This window comes from Anopheles funestus, chromosome 3RL (assembly GCF_943734845.2).
Source record: "Anopheles funestus chromosome 3RL, idAnoFuneDA-416_04, whole genome shotgun sequence".
Taxonomy (NCBI): domain Eukaryota; kingdom Metazoa; phylum Arthropoda; class Insecta; order Diptera; family Culicidae; genus Anopheles; species Anopheles funestus.
Window position 1 is genome coordinate 9,208,871 of NC_064599.1, and position 14,551 is coordinate 9,223,421.

General features: G+C 39.3%; 2 protein-coding genes across 3 annotated transcripts in view; both read left to right on the top strand.

Moving 5' to 3' along the window:
* Positions 1-14,551, top strand: part of LOC125768616 (uncharacterized) — a 58,081-nt gene that overhangs the window by 38,912 nt on the left and 4,618 nt on the right. The window lies entirely within an intron of this gene.
* LOC125768615 (peroxidasin) overlaps positions 14,416-14,551 on the top strand; it is a 42,894-nt gene continuing 42,758 nt past the window's right edge. For both annotated transcript variants that reach the window (XM_049436549.1, XM_049436550.1), the window contains exon 1: positions 14,416-14,545. The gene's annotated coding sequence lies outside the window, so the exon portion shown is untranslated. The remainder of the gene's footprint in view (positions 14,546-14,551) is intronic.

Below are 14,551 nucleotides of genomic sequence, written 5' to 3' on the forward strand. Positions count from 1 at the left end.
ACGATTTGCCATCGATAGGTGCTTTCCACTGGGGTGTAATCTTCCTTCGACTGAAATGCACTTTGGCCGATGGTATGCTAAAGTTATGCCGTACGCTCAGCAATCGTCTAGACTCGTAACCCTTACCGTATGACACAATCTAAAGGCAGCAGCTAGGGAACACTTTTAGTTCCGATAACACTAGATGCCTCGTCACGAAATGAAGCCTTCACTAGAAGGTAGAAGTTTGAGCGTGTCTACAGCGTGCAGCAACGCAGATCGGTCTCGTTATAGTCACCGTACGTACCCCGATGGAATGCCTTACCATTCGCATACACCCACAACGACGAAACCCATTGCCATATATTTCAATTATAAGGCCATCGTAGACATTGTGTGTTCCAAAAGATGTGTGTTTTGTGTGGGTGGGCAGGCGTGTATCTTTACCCCGGCCACGGTACGTACACGTACGGGTGTTCTGCTCGGAATGAAACTCGTTGCGAATGGACTTTTGCATTCTTGTCCGAACCGTTCACGCGGAACCAGCTGTTAATAAGTTTCAATCTAAGTACGGAAGATGGGACAAACTACTACCTGTGAGCTCGGCAACTACCAGAGCAAATTGGACACGATAAATTAATCATTTATACAAGTCTTAACGAACCGGTTGGGAGTCGGTGCTTTGTTTGGCAATTCTCTCTATAGTACCCAGTACTTGATCATACTGAGAAAATCGTAATGTAGAGAAGTAGAAAGTTGCACCTAAATGTGGTACCTAGTTTTGATTTATCTCCTTTTGCTAAAAAGTATAACATTCTAAGTGATACAACAGTCATTTGTACAATTTCTTTGGTGCCGTGACCAGTTTTATGCCAGTTATTTGGTGCCGTGACCAGAGCTGTTTTATATTTTTCAGGAAAATGGTTCGTTTTGTGGCATGAACAAAAAAGGCAATAAATTATTGTTAAAAAAATGATAAAAACATTTCTCCTTTCTACAACCATCGATAGCTAACGATGATTAACCGTATCTGCATGATAAATAGAAGTCGGTTTATTTAAATGAAGCAGCACCGTGTCCACTTTGCAAAATAATTATCTTAATTGACCTGCTCGCAATGCGGTGAAATGTTTAAACATAAAAAAATAAAAGGAAGAAACATTGCAACATCAAACATATTAACACAGGTGGTACATATTTCACAGAATGTCGATTAATTTAATGGATTGGTTGTGGATTGGTTCATTTTGCTGTTTCCGTATTTCGTTTTGATTCGTTGTTCGGTGGCATTGACTGTTAAAGTGAGGTTATTTTTTTACTCGTGCAAATGTTCCGATAGATGTATGGTAGTACAGCTGAATTTGCAGACGATTGTAGAACGAAATGAACATAAAAATGTAAACCATCATTTATGATTCATTAGATAATGCTATTGAACGTCAAACCTGTGTTTGTGTTGATCGGATGGATTTCAAAATAGCTTTTTCATTCCCGATGGTTAGTATTTTATAAAAAAAAATATCGAATGAACCTCCGAACGGAAGTGCTTTTGGGAAGCGAACATTGAAATGCTTTTAATTAATCTTTAAACTACAAAAATGCTTGGATGCGAGCAGCTTAACTTAACCTTGGCAATAAGTGCGTACATGCGATAATCCCATCAACTGAGCAACACTTTTTCAGATAGCTCTTGTTTCGAATCATCACATTATTGAATCTGCGTTTTTTGGGTTCGTGTGAAATATGCAATAGATTCATTAATGCTTTCTGCCTTATCTTGCTCATTTGACTTTCGAATCGACACCCGCCAGCCATCGTTGAACCGGAGGGATTCCTTTTTTTTCGTCTTTTTTTTGGCGCGCGTTAGTGCATCCGTGCGAACAGACCAGCAGGTGAGCACTTTCATTTTTGCTTTCTCGCTTTTTCCTACCCATGCTTCTCTAGCGCTGATGCACTAAAAGCAAGACAGCGCAGCACCGTTGCACGTGATATGCATTTAAATGATGAATATTGCATATGCATTGTCGGTATGCTTTCCGTGGTGAAGCTTTTTTTTGTGCTCTTTCCCTCTCGCTCCCTCTCTGTCCCCTGTTTCTCTACCATGCATTTCCAAAAAGGGGGAATGAAAGCACACCCTAAAGGGTTTTGGTGCTGGCTTTAACAGAGAGCCACAGAAATAGCTCAGCATCGGGGTCTCAGACATGCATAATTAATTGAAATATTCATGCAGCGCGCGCGATAGAGTGTCGCGGCTCTTGTGCAAAGATACAGGAAGCACGAAACTTTTTATCCGTACACGTATCGACGCTGCCACGGAAAACGTGATAAACAATTCAAGCCGATATCATTTCACTGCCACTGCCGCTGTCACTGATGCGTATTTTAATAAATATATTGCTTTTAGAAGGAAAACGCTCATTGTTGTTTAAAATAAAACTGTGACGAAATGAAACCTCGCTATAATAGTTTTGTGCGCTTGTGAAGGTTTTGGCTCATTTACACCGGAACAATATCAATCTAATCAACTCACATCACGTAACCGTCTTAAATGGTTCAGGTGGAAAATTGCTTGTACGTAGAAAAATTAACATTTCACCACCGCCGAAAAAGGTTAGTAAAGATGCCCCCCCCCCCCCCCCGGAGAAAGCCTCCACACATTCCACACACATTCCACAAAGTAATATTACGAAACAACGGTGAGCCATTTTTTTCGGTTTTGGAAATGGAGGTTGAACATTTGAAGAACTTTCTACCACAGTCGGTAACAAACTTCCGTACGTGTGTGCGTAACAGTGTGAGCAGTTAGCTCATTGGCTGGTTACGTGTTAATAGACCGAGATTATGTTTTGGGCATTTATTGAATGTGTCTGGTGCATTTGGTACCGGGTTTTAGGGAAAAGGTACCGGTTTTTTTTTGCCAAGTGGTAAGACGTGTGTATGGTCGTTTTCATTTATTGTTGGCAGCAAACCTGCCGGCTTGGCGAAACGGTCCCAGAAGGATTATGCTAAGCGTTACCTTTCCACATTAGATTAAAGTCTTACGTTTGGACACGACGTTGATTTCTATTTGGAGTGAACGACACATGTGCCTTTTTAAGTGTATTTTTTTTTTAATTCAAAAGGCTTGAACAGAACTATACATGAAAATAAAATTAAACAATGAGCAAAGGAACCATAACATAAACTTTTGAATTATTTACATGAATTGCATTTTGTAACAATAATCATTTTCTCTATGAAGATACCAAAGCAATTTGGTATCTAATGGAGGCGCCTGGTGTATTTCAATGGAGACGCCTGGTGTTTCACTAAAAAACATTTAAAAAAAATTGCCTGTTTACCAGAAGCTTCTGTTCGCCCTCAAGCTAACATTTTCTTGCACAAACAGGTTTGTTTGCATGCTTTTCCAGTTTCTTACTAGGCCATTTATATCTCTCTCGTACACTGGATGTCTGCATTTCGCCAACGACAGAAATCAAACATCATTTCCCAACGTTGTGTTTGGGTTTTACTCTTCGAAAAAGTGCCAGATTCTTGATACCGTACGTCATGCGTATTGCGCAATCAAAAAACATCAAAAAGCACGACAAAAACGGTACAAAACAAGAAAAAGATACATAGCACACACACACAGAAATCGAAACAGAAGTCAGCAATCAGCTTGAATTTCATTGTTCATCTGTCAGACTGTCCCCGGAAAGGGACGGGAAATAAAAACAAACGCTCTTCGGTAGCTGAGATGAAATTGCGCTAGTCTGGCGTTGGAAACACGTTCACAGCAGCGGGCGATACGGTTTTTGGATGGGCCGAGTGTTGGTAAATAAGTGTCAAGTGCTGGCAGGTTGCAAACGGTGCGAAATGCTTCGCTCACATGTGACCGTGTAGCGTGAAGTGTGTTACGAAAAAAGTGTGAAGTCGGTAAAAAAAATCTGAACTTAGTGTACGCGAATGACCACATGGGGCGAAATGTATCGTTTCACCATTGAAACGGTATGAAATATTTGCATAAGGTTTATGTGCCGTTTACATTCAGGAAAGGTAAGCTTGATTTAAACTGGGAGAAAAACGTAATGGAACTGATTAGAGATGTGCAAAGTGAGTAAGTGTGAGATAGTGAGTTGAAACGTTGTATTGAACGAGTTTCGTTCACTCACCACGAGGAGTTTTAGTGACTCTTTTACTTATTCACTCATGAGCATGTAGCCGTGGTGAGTCGAGTTCCAAAAAGAGTAAATACGTGCCAAATGAATATACTTCTCGTTTTGCCTAACTATCAAACCTGTATAAGCGAGCGGGCTAGTCTGATCGGCAAGGACATGAAACGGGATCTGCTTCTGCTTAGGAAAATTAGCAAATTATTAAATTTTTTTTATTTTTTTGTAGTTTTGTATTCTTTTTTTTATTTAAAGCATTATTTAAGTGAAAAGAAACATATTGCAAGAATTCGCATTAAAATTTATCGAATTTAAATTTTTTGCTAAATTTCCCTAAAAAAATCGTAAGGGGTAAGCCTTATGAAATTTTCGAGTTGAAAATTTTTTTTTAATTTTTTGTTATTTTTCATCCTTTTCTCAATTTAAAGCATTATTTAAGTGAAGAGAAACTTATTGCACGAATTCGCATTAAAATTTATCGAGCTTAAAATTTTTGAAATTTATTATTTAATTTCATTTAAATATCATTTCATATTTTATATAAAATTTATGGAATTTTCGAGTTGAAATTTTTGTTAAATTTTTTTTGTTATTTTTTATCCTTTTCTCAATTTAAAGCATTATTTAAGTGAAGAGAAACTTATTGCACGAATTCGCATTAAAATTTATCGAGCTTAAAATTTTTGCTAAATTTCCCCAAAAAAATGGTAAGGGGTAAGCCTTATGAAATTTTCGAGTTGAATTTTTTTGTTATTTTTTATCTTTTTTCTTAATTTAAAGCATTATTTGAGTGAAAAGAAACTCATTTGAACCAATTGGCATTAAAATAAATCAAATAATGAAATTTTGCAAAATTACTCAAAAAAAAGGTAAAGCGTTTGGAATGTCATTGTAATTGGATTTTTTGCAAAAAAAAAATTGTTTAAAAATTCTGAACATAATTAAACGAATTTCAAAATGAGCTACAATGGGCTGTCATTTTGTAAAAAGTTCACCTTCGATTCCATTTATTTAGACGGACAGAGTTTCAGACAATCGATAAGGCAAACATTCTGCGGTTTGCGGTTTCACGAAAATCTCTTGCCCATCTCATCAAAAACATGCTTTCATAATCACTTTCGTGGGTACTTTGCAAAGTTTGGGAACTCCACCGGCTCCCACCGAGCGTTGTATTTCCTGTATAAATTTGTACTTGAGAGGAATGGATTGAGTTGGGCCAGTGCAAAAGCTAACCAAACCGAGTTGCGATCAGTTTAGAAACTTGATTTTCGCTGCGTTGCATGTAAACAGTGACGCATTTGAATGAAAAATCAATGTGATTATAACGATTCACTGTGAAAACACAACGAACAACTTTACAACCGTCAGTATTGGAGATCCTTATACGCAAAAAAATACACGTTTATGGGGTACTAAACCGAGAAAGAAACTTTACCCACTTTCCGGAATTTCTAGACCGTTTGTCCCAACATAAAGCTACTCAGCGTAATAGATAAGAGGACAAGCAAGTGCTTTAAGGCTGACGTTCGGCGTCAAAATGCTGATTGATTTCGATCGTTGCGGTGAGCCAGTGGTGCTTTGCTTTGCTATAAAAACTACGCATTGAATCATTGATGTCCGACATTGTGGAGCAGGACGTTGAAGGACGGAATTTTCACTGGTATGTTTTGTGCCAAGCAGCCAAGAGAAACTTGAGTTGAGTTGCAGACCGAATTAGAGGTACATTTTTGGAATTGAAAATCCTCTGAAGTAATGGAATGTGCGGAGAGTTGAATTCTGGGAGAATGTTAAGATGAATTTCTAAGGAACTCGTTACGAGTGCTTGAGCTTATTGGATGTTGTCAATTTTATCCTCTTTAGCAGAAAACTACAGCGCTGTGAATTAATTAAAGCTTGTATAATTTATTGCAAGTTGTTTTGCCATTTACTATTACAGGACTCGTTCCATTACAACCCCGCTATGCCTTGGAATCACTTTACCTTTTCGTCCTTCAATGAAATAACTATTTTGATGATCTGTGTTATCCCGAAGCGGTTTAATATGGTAACATTATAAAGTTTTCCTGGGACCTAGTCGCCCATAAAAACCTAAACCAAACACATTTCTTTCCCCCCGTAGGGAGCATTATAAAGCTTTGACCACAACCGGTTCGAATCGACACCGGAAGTGACTTTCACACGGACGGAAACCACGTCATCAAAACCGGGGGCCTTTCCCAGGGTCGGATTGTTCAATTAACTTTTGATAGTTCGTATGCTCGTACAGGCGGCCACCACTGTTCGTCGAATTTCAGCCCGAGGGTGATGATCTTCCCATCATTATCATCATCGTCACACAAACGTTTCATCGGACGTTTCCCGGTCAGGTGTAGCGAAAAAGGGGGTTTGAGGTTGAAATTATAAACTACATAATTGAATAAATTACCCCCAAATGGGCAGAGGGCCAATTGAACGCTGGCAGGCAAATGGTCGGTACATTTGCCAATCGAATGCTACCGTCGGTTCGGCTGAGAAGCGACTGGGGGTTTTCGGGAGATTTCCTTGAGCTTGTAGCGAATGATACAGGGATAGGATGTAATCGTAAAAGTGTATCTGCATTCCGCTTCCAGACACGTCCGAATAATGGGCATGGGTGGGTTGGAAAAGAGGTTGGGAAAAAAGGGGGAAACAGTTTAACCGGATGGTGCTTGACCGTGTTGGAATGATGATGAGAATATTCGCCCGCGGGATGGTGCAATATTGGAGTGCCTTTTGATAGCGTGTCGAGTGTCAGGAATGGTTGTGAAAGAGACAGTTTCGACTAGGAAGTGGATCATGCTGACACACGTTACAAAATATACACTCCAGAACGAACCTGTTAAATGCTTGTTTATGGCCTGAAGTTAAGCTATTTCGCATGTTCAATGTCATCAGGGATTGTTCGATGGGTTTTTGGGTTTTATATTTTTAGCTACATATCTCGTTATAATAGTTTACCATCTTTCCATTATGAGCTTTTAGAGCGAGGGATTTTTTTTTGGGATTTTTAAAGGTATATAAGGAAGGGTAAGTGAAACCTTTCAAAGTCTTTGCTTGAGGGCTTTTAAAAAAATAATTTTTTTGCGTGTCTAGGATTCTTAGTGATATTTTTTTAATTTCAAACTAAATTTTATTAAAAGAAGTATTATTATTAAAAATAGTACCACATCATGAGGGAAAGATTTTAATATTTTTATTTTTCGTAGAAAAAGTTGAATAAATCGAGCAAAAGTACAATTTTTCGGTAGTATATGATTGAAGCACACAAACTTCACGCCATAAAGCGAAAGAAGCACTCCTTGGGTTTTTGCTTACCGAGCAAGATGGATTCCGGCTGCATTGTGTCAAGGTGTCAAAAAATGAGCGATGTGAAGGGCCACCGTTGTAAGGTCAAGAGTAACAAATCGCAGCAAACAACCGTGCTAAGAATGGTGAAATGGTGGTCTGACCACGGGATTCACCGGGTGGTTCGTAAATCAAAAAGCCAGTATGAGCTACCGAAGCGAAATATTCAAGACGAGACATAATGACGCTCATAGTTTTCTTCTGTGCTGCACGGGTTATGCTTGGAAGTGGGAAACGAATCACAAAAGTGAATTAATTTTACTGAATACAAAAAATTATTTCACTATTGTTGCACTACAAATTCATATTATACTGGAATGAAATTATTAGAAATTATTATGATACATTTAACACTTCTGGCAAGACTTCTTAAAGCCATTCCACCAAATAAAAAGAACCAAAAATGGCTTAGAAATCTCCTTTCTTACACGTCTTAAAAGCAACGACACTTTCCCACTTTTCTTCACCCGACGATGAAGCTTTCGTGGTGCAAAATATTTTGTCATTCCTTTTTTTTGTGCTGTTCGGCTCTCGGTAGGTGGTACGTCCATCGTTGTCTAACCGTTGTTATGGTTTCGAACGCTAAAGAAGGTCCGCATCCTGTCCGTATACTTGCTTTTATTGTAATGGAAGCTAAATTACCTCTTTTCATTGCCCGACCAGGAAGTGTAATAAATTTTCATTATATTAGTTTGTTAATTTTTTCCTTCCATTTCACTAGCAGTAGTATGGCAGCAGTAAGTAGAAAATGGGAAGTTTTTGACCCCATTTTTTTTTTGTTGTTGTTGCCCTCTCGCGCTCCTGTGCAATTTTGTTAGGGATTTTTACGACTTTTACGACTGTTTTTTCTGGTAAGTTTAGGTGTGAAAATAGTTGATTTTACATCTATTTTTAGGGTGTTGTTAAGTGGTATAATAAATAAGGGGACGTGAAAATAGTTTCATAAATTTAATAAAAAAAAATTTTTTGTGAGTCAAATTTTATTATTCGTTATAGCAAATGTTAAAGCATCTGATCGCGTGGTAAACCCCCGTATGAAACTGTGTGGATGTAAAAGATAAACTAAATCAATCTTATAAAAGCTTCAAGCTTTCATCACCTGTATGAGAATGATTTTCTATCACTAATTAGATAAAACGAGACAGACATTGTATATTGCCCTGAAGGGAACCCCTGCAAAACTCATCTCTTAAAATCTCACCAACAAGTCACGTTATGGTTCCGACCGTGTCGGTTGATGTTGCCCAAAAACCAAGCTTTGTTTTGCGGAAGTTGTTTAGCAATATTTTTCCTACCAACTATTCCACTTCAGTTCAAGTGCTGAAGAATCTGGCCCGCTCTTTGCTGGGATGCGAAGGGCCATCCTGCTTGAGGATGGCCACAAAACCCCGTTGCACTGGATGTGATGAGTTAGAAGCTTCGACATTTGGGGGATGGCAAAATACATTCCACGGTAGAGTGGTCTTTATGAGAATGTTGAATTGTTTCGGCTTTCGGTCTTTGAAAAGGCGGGTTTTTAGTGCAGCAGGAACGCAGATGCATCTCCGTTGGTGGGTGCGGTATTGTCTTCCTCGCTCATCAACGTATCATCCCGGCCTCGTAGGCCAGCTGGTGCAAGTTTCTAAATAAAGTTCTTACTCGTGCCAAAAACCCGGCGAAGAAACGTTTCAATCTTTCTGATGAGGGCACCACAAGCTCGTCGTTGCGGTTGGAACCACACTAGCCGCTTCGGGTTTGCGTGTGGTTAGTCTTAAACGTAGGAAGGATTCGTTTCGCTATTGTTTATTGTGAAATTTGGCATTGTTTGTCCCGATGTGCAACCGAAACAGGGACATATTTTCATCATTCTAGCTGACAGCAGGATGGAATTCTAATGGTAGAAGAAGGATTGCTTGCTTTAAAGCATTGAACAGTTTTAATCTTTTGTATGTTGTGTACTAATAATATATAACAAAACAGTGTACAATCTTTGTTTGGAATGCAAATATTAAATGAAAACAAAATTGTACTCTAGCAGTAGGAAAAGAAAAAAAAAGAGGTTAAACTAAGTGGGACGAAAGTGGACGTACAAACCTCAGTTGACGTTGCGATAATGAATAAATGTTTAATGCCGGTTTCCCATTGCTAACCTCGGTACTGGAAGCCTGGCTGACCCATTGCACATTAAAAACGCATGAACGTGAATGTGCAGTTGCATTTGCAGACACACACTCTCACACACAAGCGGTCCCCTTGGACTTTGATGTCGAATGCTGCGACTGAGGTGTAACGAGTGAGGCGTGGCGTTTATTACTTCCACGTTTGCTGCAGTTCTGGCATTTCTGGCTAGGCTTCCGACACACACTCGCCCATACACACACACACTACCACACGCTAACGAGCGCATGTGACTAGACTGCATTAATGTTGCAAAACGATAAAAATTAAACACGTCTCACTGCGTGGTTTACGTCGCACGCATTTTGAACGCTCTGTTCGGTAGCGTAGAAGCGCAAGGAAAGAGCAAGAGAATGAGTAAAAAAACATCCCCCCAATATAACCACATATTGTTGGCAGTTTCGCTGTTTTCAAATGTGCGAAATGTGCTGTGTCGTGTTTTGGAGGGCGCATTGCATTTTGGCTCGCCGAAAAATGGCTACGTTTAATTAATCCCGATGTACCGATCTGGATCGGTGCTTAATGGCTTTTGGGCCAATTATGATGCATACGTGCTTTTTGGGGGGAAAAGAACATTTTTGCTACGTGATCATTTGTCGCGCTACAGAAACCCCAGTTGCCCAGTTGCCTTTATCTTCGCGCTGGAAGTTATTTGTGTGTTAATTAGTTACACGTGGAAACATATGAAATGTTAGGACCCGGTCATTTTCAACCGATATAAATATATTTTTTATTATTCCCAAACCTGGATTTTGGTGCAAAATTGTTTATACAACTTTCTTGAAAACTTTTAAAGGAATTTCTTTTCAGATCGTTTGCATACTCAGATCCGTGCTCTTAACTGTAATCAAGCTCCTCAAATACATCATTAATATGCAAAACAAATCACTTGATTTTAAAACCAATTTTTTTTATTAATTTTACGAATCTGTTGCATTTGCAAAACCCCATTCTTACACAAAACCGCACCAAAGTTAACCCATGACAATGACAACCGTTGTGGCTAATGATCTGAACAGTTGAGAACAACAACAAAAAAACACTAAAGCAAACGAGTATTTGCTGTCCTCCATGCTGGACAAATAAACACAACCGACCATTGTTCAGTGCATTCGTTTCGTTTTTTTTCATCCAACACCGTCACGCCGTCATGATAGTTTGTTTTGGAATTACCTTAAATGCTGCTTCCTTCCTGCATTACTTTGTCAAGTCCATTTTCGTCTTCCTTAACCCATGGACGGGATGGACAAAGTTTATCCGGAAGTTATTTTTACTTTTCCCACGTACCCCTCCCCCCCATGGGGCACCTCGTGTTTTCCTGCAACCTTCTGCTCGCAAACCCGTCAGAGGGTCGTATTTTATTTTGGAAGCTTTCAGAATGGAATGTTTGCGTTCGGATGTCTTTTTTTTTTGGAATGCTTCGTTCTACCCGTGAGCATTCTGCACAGACAACTCAAAACAATGGCGACATTTTGCCGGTGTAAGAAAAGAAACCCTCTCTCTCTCTGTCTCTCCTCAAGAAACCCAACCCAATCACACCAATGTTTCGTCCTACAATGCGCAACAATCAAACCCAGTGCAACTCCCATCGCAAAATGGTCGCCAGACGGCGGGAGTCGGCGTGGATGCGATATGCCATCCAACAATATCCCCGCCAGCGGGTAAAAGTTTATCAAGCGCAGTTTTTGAAACGTATTTTAAGAAAATATAAATAATTTATTTTACGCCACCATCAGCACAACAAAAACACACTCCGCACACTGTCGAGAAGCTTTCAGCCCGGGTGGGCGAAAGTATAAAGCAAACAAAAAGTCCACCAAATGTGAGCCCGGAAGTGACGTAACTAACGGAAAGTTCATTAATGAAAGTTTTATCAACACTGGTTGGCATCTTGAGTTGCGTATTTCGGGTGTGGTAGACTTTGGCTTTGGCGCTGATCGTGATTTGTAGGATAAGGGTGATAAAAACGAGGCGGGAGTGAGAGTTTCTTGCAAAGTGGGATAAATTTTAAGCACAAAGAATTTATCAAGTGGCTCAATAATTGAACAATCGTTTAACAGTTCTCGGGAGAATTATCGACGAGGGTGCTACATGTTGACATTTAAAGTTTTTTTTCTGAATTATTTAAAGGATATTTTAAACGTAGAAATGAATTAAGATAAGGTTAAGAATGGAAAACATCTAAATATCTGCCTACAAAGAGTAAAATCTTCCAATTTTCCCATTATCAGACTTGAGTGTACGTAAAACCCACAACAATTTTTAATAAATGCCTAATGAAGAAATTTCCCGTACAACTCATCGAGCTCATCGAGCGGTTTTTTGCAGCCACATTGAAACCGACAAATATTTAACATTTGATTTCGAAACAATTTTTCATCAACATACTCTTGACCTACTCCGTCCGTCGGGATGTGTGTGCCTGGGCACAAGGCAACAGGCAATGTCAGGACGATGTCTGTCTCACAATTTGTTCTGCGAATTTCCATCTGCCCAGTACTATTTCCCGCTCCCCCGTAACGAGCATTGCGAGCAAAAGTAATTTAATATCGTTTTTGAAATTCCAACCTAACTTTTGCTGCTTACATCCGAAGGAGTAAGAGAATCGAGAACACACGCAAAAAAAATCTACTTCTACAACATAATGCGGGTGTGTCGAAAATGAAGATGAATTTGATTAAAACCACTGTTTTGCGTTTCCAGCTAGCAAGTACAAAAGATGACAGGGAAATGCAATGCAAGTTCATTACGCAGAAAAGGATGGATCGTTGTTTTTTTGTGGCATTTTCGATGCTTTTGATTTCCGAGCACTTTTATGGATGGACCAAATGGTCGTTCCATTTTTGCGACCAGCTGTTAATTATCGTACGAAAACCAAAGGTAGCCGTATCGATTGCATCGCACTACGGACCAGCAGGTTACATCAAACGAAGCGCAATACTTTTCAGCGTTCTTTCGCGCATAAATGTGCACTCATTTAGCCGCAAACGCTTTCATGAATAACATTTTCATTTTTCCTTTCCATACTACCGATGGTGATGAGGGTCTGAGGGATGCATTTAAAGTGAAGCAGGTATTGTGGTGAACAGACTTGAATTGATACAGGGTTTTTCAATTCAGTTTAGACTAGCGGCACACTTTTCCCTGCTCTGTGCAATTGATTTTTAGTAAGCAGCATGTTTTTTAGGATACCCGCGTCGGATTTTTAAATATAAGCAATAGATTTCGACATGTCACTTTTTGGTAGCTTTAAGGACGCAAGTTTATAGCTCCCACGTTGAAGGATTGAATTTTATAATGAAGTGCTGTTTACTCGAGGAAATTAATAATCTTCGATATTGTTGTTTGTAAAATATATTTCGTCAATTAAAATCAATTAACGTCTTACTTGGTTGGCGATTACCATTATTCTTTGGTTTCATTAAATCATTAAAATATATGTAACTCTTTACGTAGAGCAATGTACTCACATTTTGTATGCACAAGTATGTCTCTGATTTTTCACAACTCAATTTTTGTTACCAGCAAATGTTACATGCGAGGTTATGAATATTGCACTTCAAAGACAGCATCCAATCTTTGTTCAATTAAATTGTATTTAATTTATGAAATATATTTTACAAACAATATCGATAATTATTAAAAACAAACATTTTTTCGTGTAAACAGCACTAATAAAATTCAATCTTTCAACTTCGAGGTTATACACTGCGGCTTCAAAGCTGCCAGAAGCTGACATGTCGAAATCAATTGCTTGCACTTAAAAATCCGACGCGGGTATCCTAAAAAACATGCTGCTTACTAAAAAGCAATTGCACAGAGCAGGAAAAAGTGTGCGGCTAGCCTAAACTCAATAGAAAAACCCTGTAAGAGCTAAGCTTAAGATCGCATTATTTTAAATGTATTTAAATAGTTTTTAAACGTTAAAAGAACCAAGTTCTAATAAAAATTTAATACGTGTTTATTTTTCGTTTAATAAATAATTGCGCCTGATACTATGCAATCCAGTTTTAAAAGTACCTTTTTTAAGTGAACTCATTGGAAAGAGATTTTCTAAAATAATATCGGAACTAGTTCATTTGATGACATTATTGTTTCCAAACTAAAGGTTCCTTGGTTGATTGAAGATCGATTCCTTACACAACGAATCAGTCTTGTATGCGTAGTAAGTTTAATAGGCCGTTAACAACAAGAGAGTGATTGCATACTTTCAGGCGTTGCCCAGGCATTAAAGATACATTCTCATAAAAAACACGTTATAGAATTGTAATGTTTATTTAGTTGCCGGTGTTTGTATTTGCGTAAAAATATCCTCCTGTTTGAACAACCGTTTGTTGACGAATCAAGCAATTTGAAATCCGCATTTTTCCAGTCACCATGGCCATGCTCACCGCTAAACTACATCCCTGCTGCACCGGGTCAAGTGTCAAAATCAGCAGAATCACAAATGGCAAAGAGTGCCATACATTCCGACGCAACAGCAATCCGTCCGGCTCGTCAGAAAGCCGAAGCCGCAACACACTCGACGGCCAAATGTCTGACGACTGAGTCCTGCACCGGCACTACGGCGCTCCCCAATTTGCCGAACTGGCAGCTTCGGGACGATAGGGAGCATAACATTGACAACACCAACACCAGACGATGCCGGTAGTATATCGCCGCTTTTGCTATGGTTTTGCATCGGCTAGGAACTCACCCTCTGACGGAGAAGAATCTCACACAGTGAGAGCGTAACTCACCGCGCGTGTGATGCTGGAAAATGCGTTCTAAGTGTTTCTTGCAGTCAGTTCGTTGTGAACCCGCTGCCAGTGTGGTACGTCGTACGTTCGCGTTTGCTGGTCGAGTGTGTTGGTGTCGTTGCGTGGAATGTGTCCACTCCCTTCTCAGACAGGGTAAAG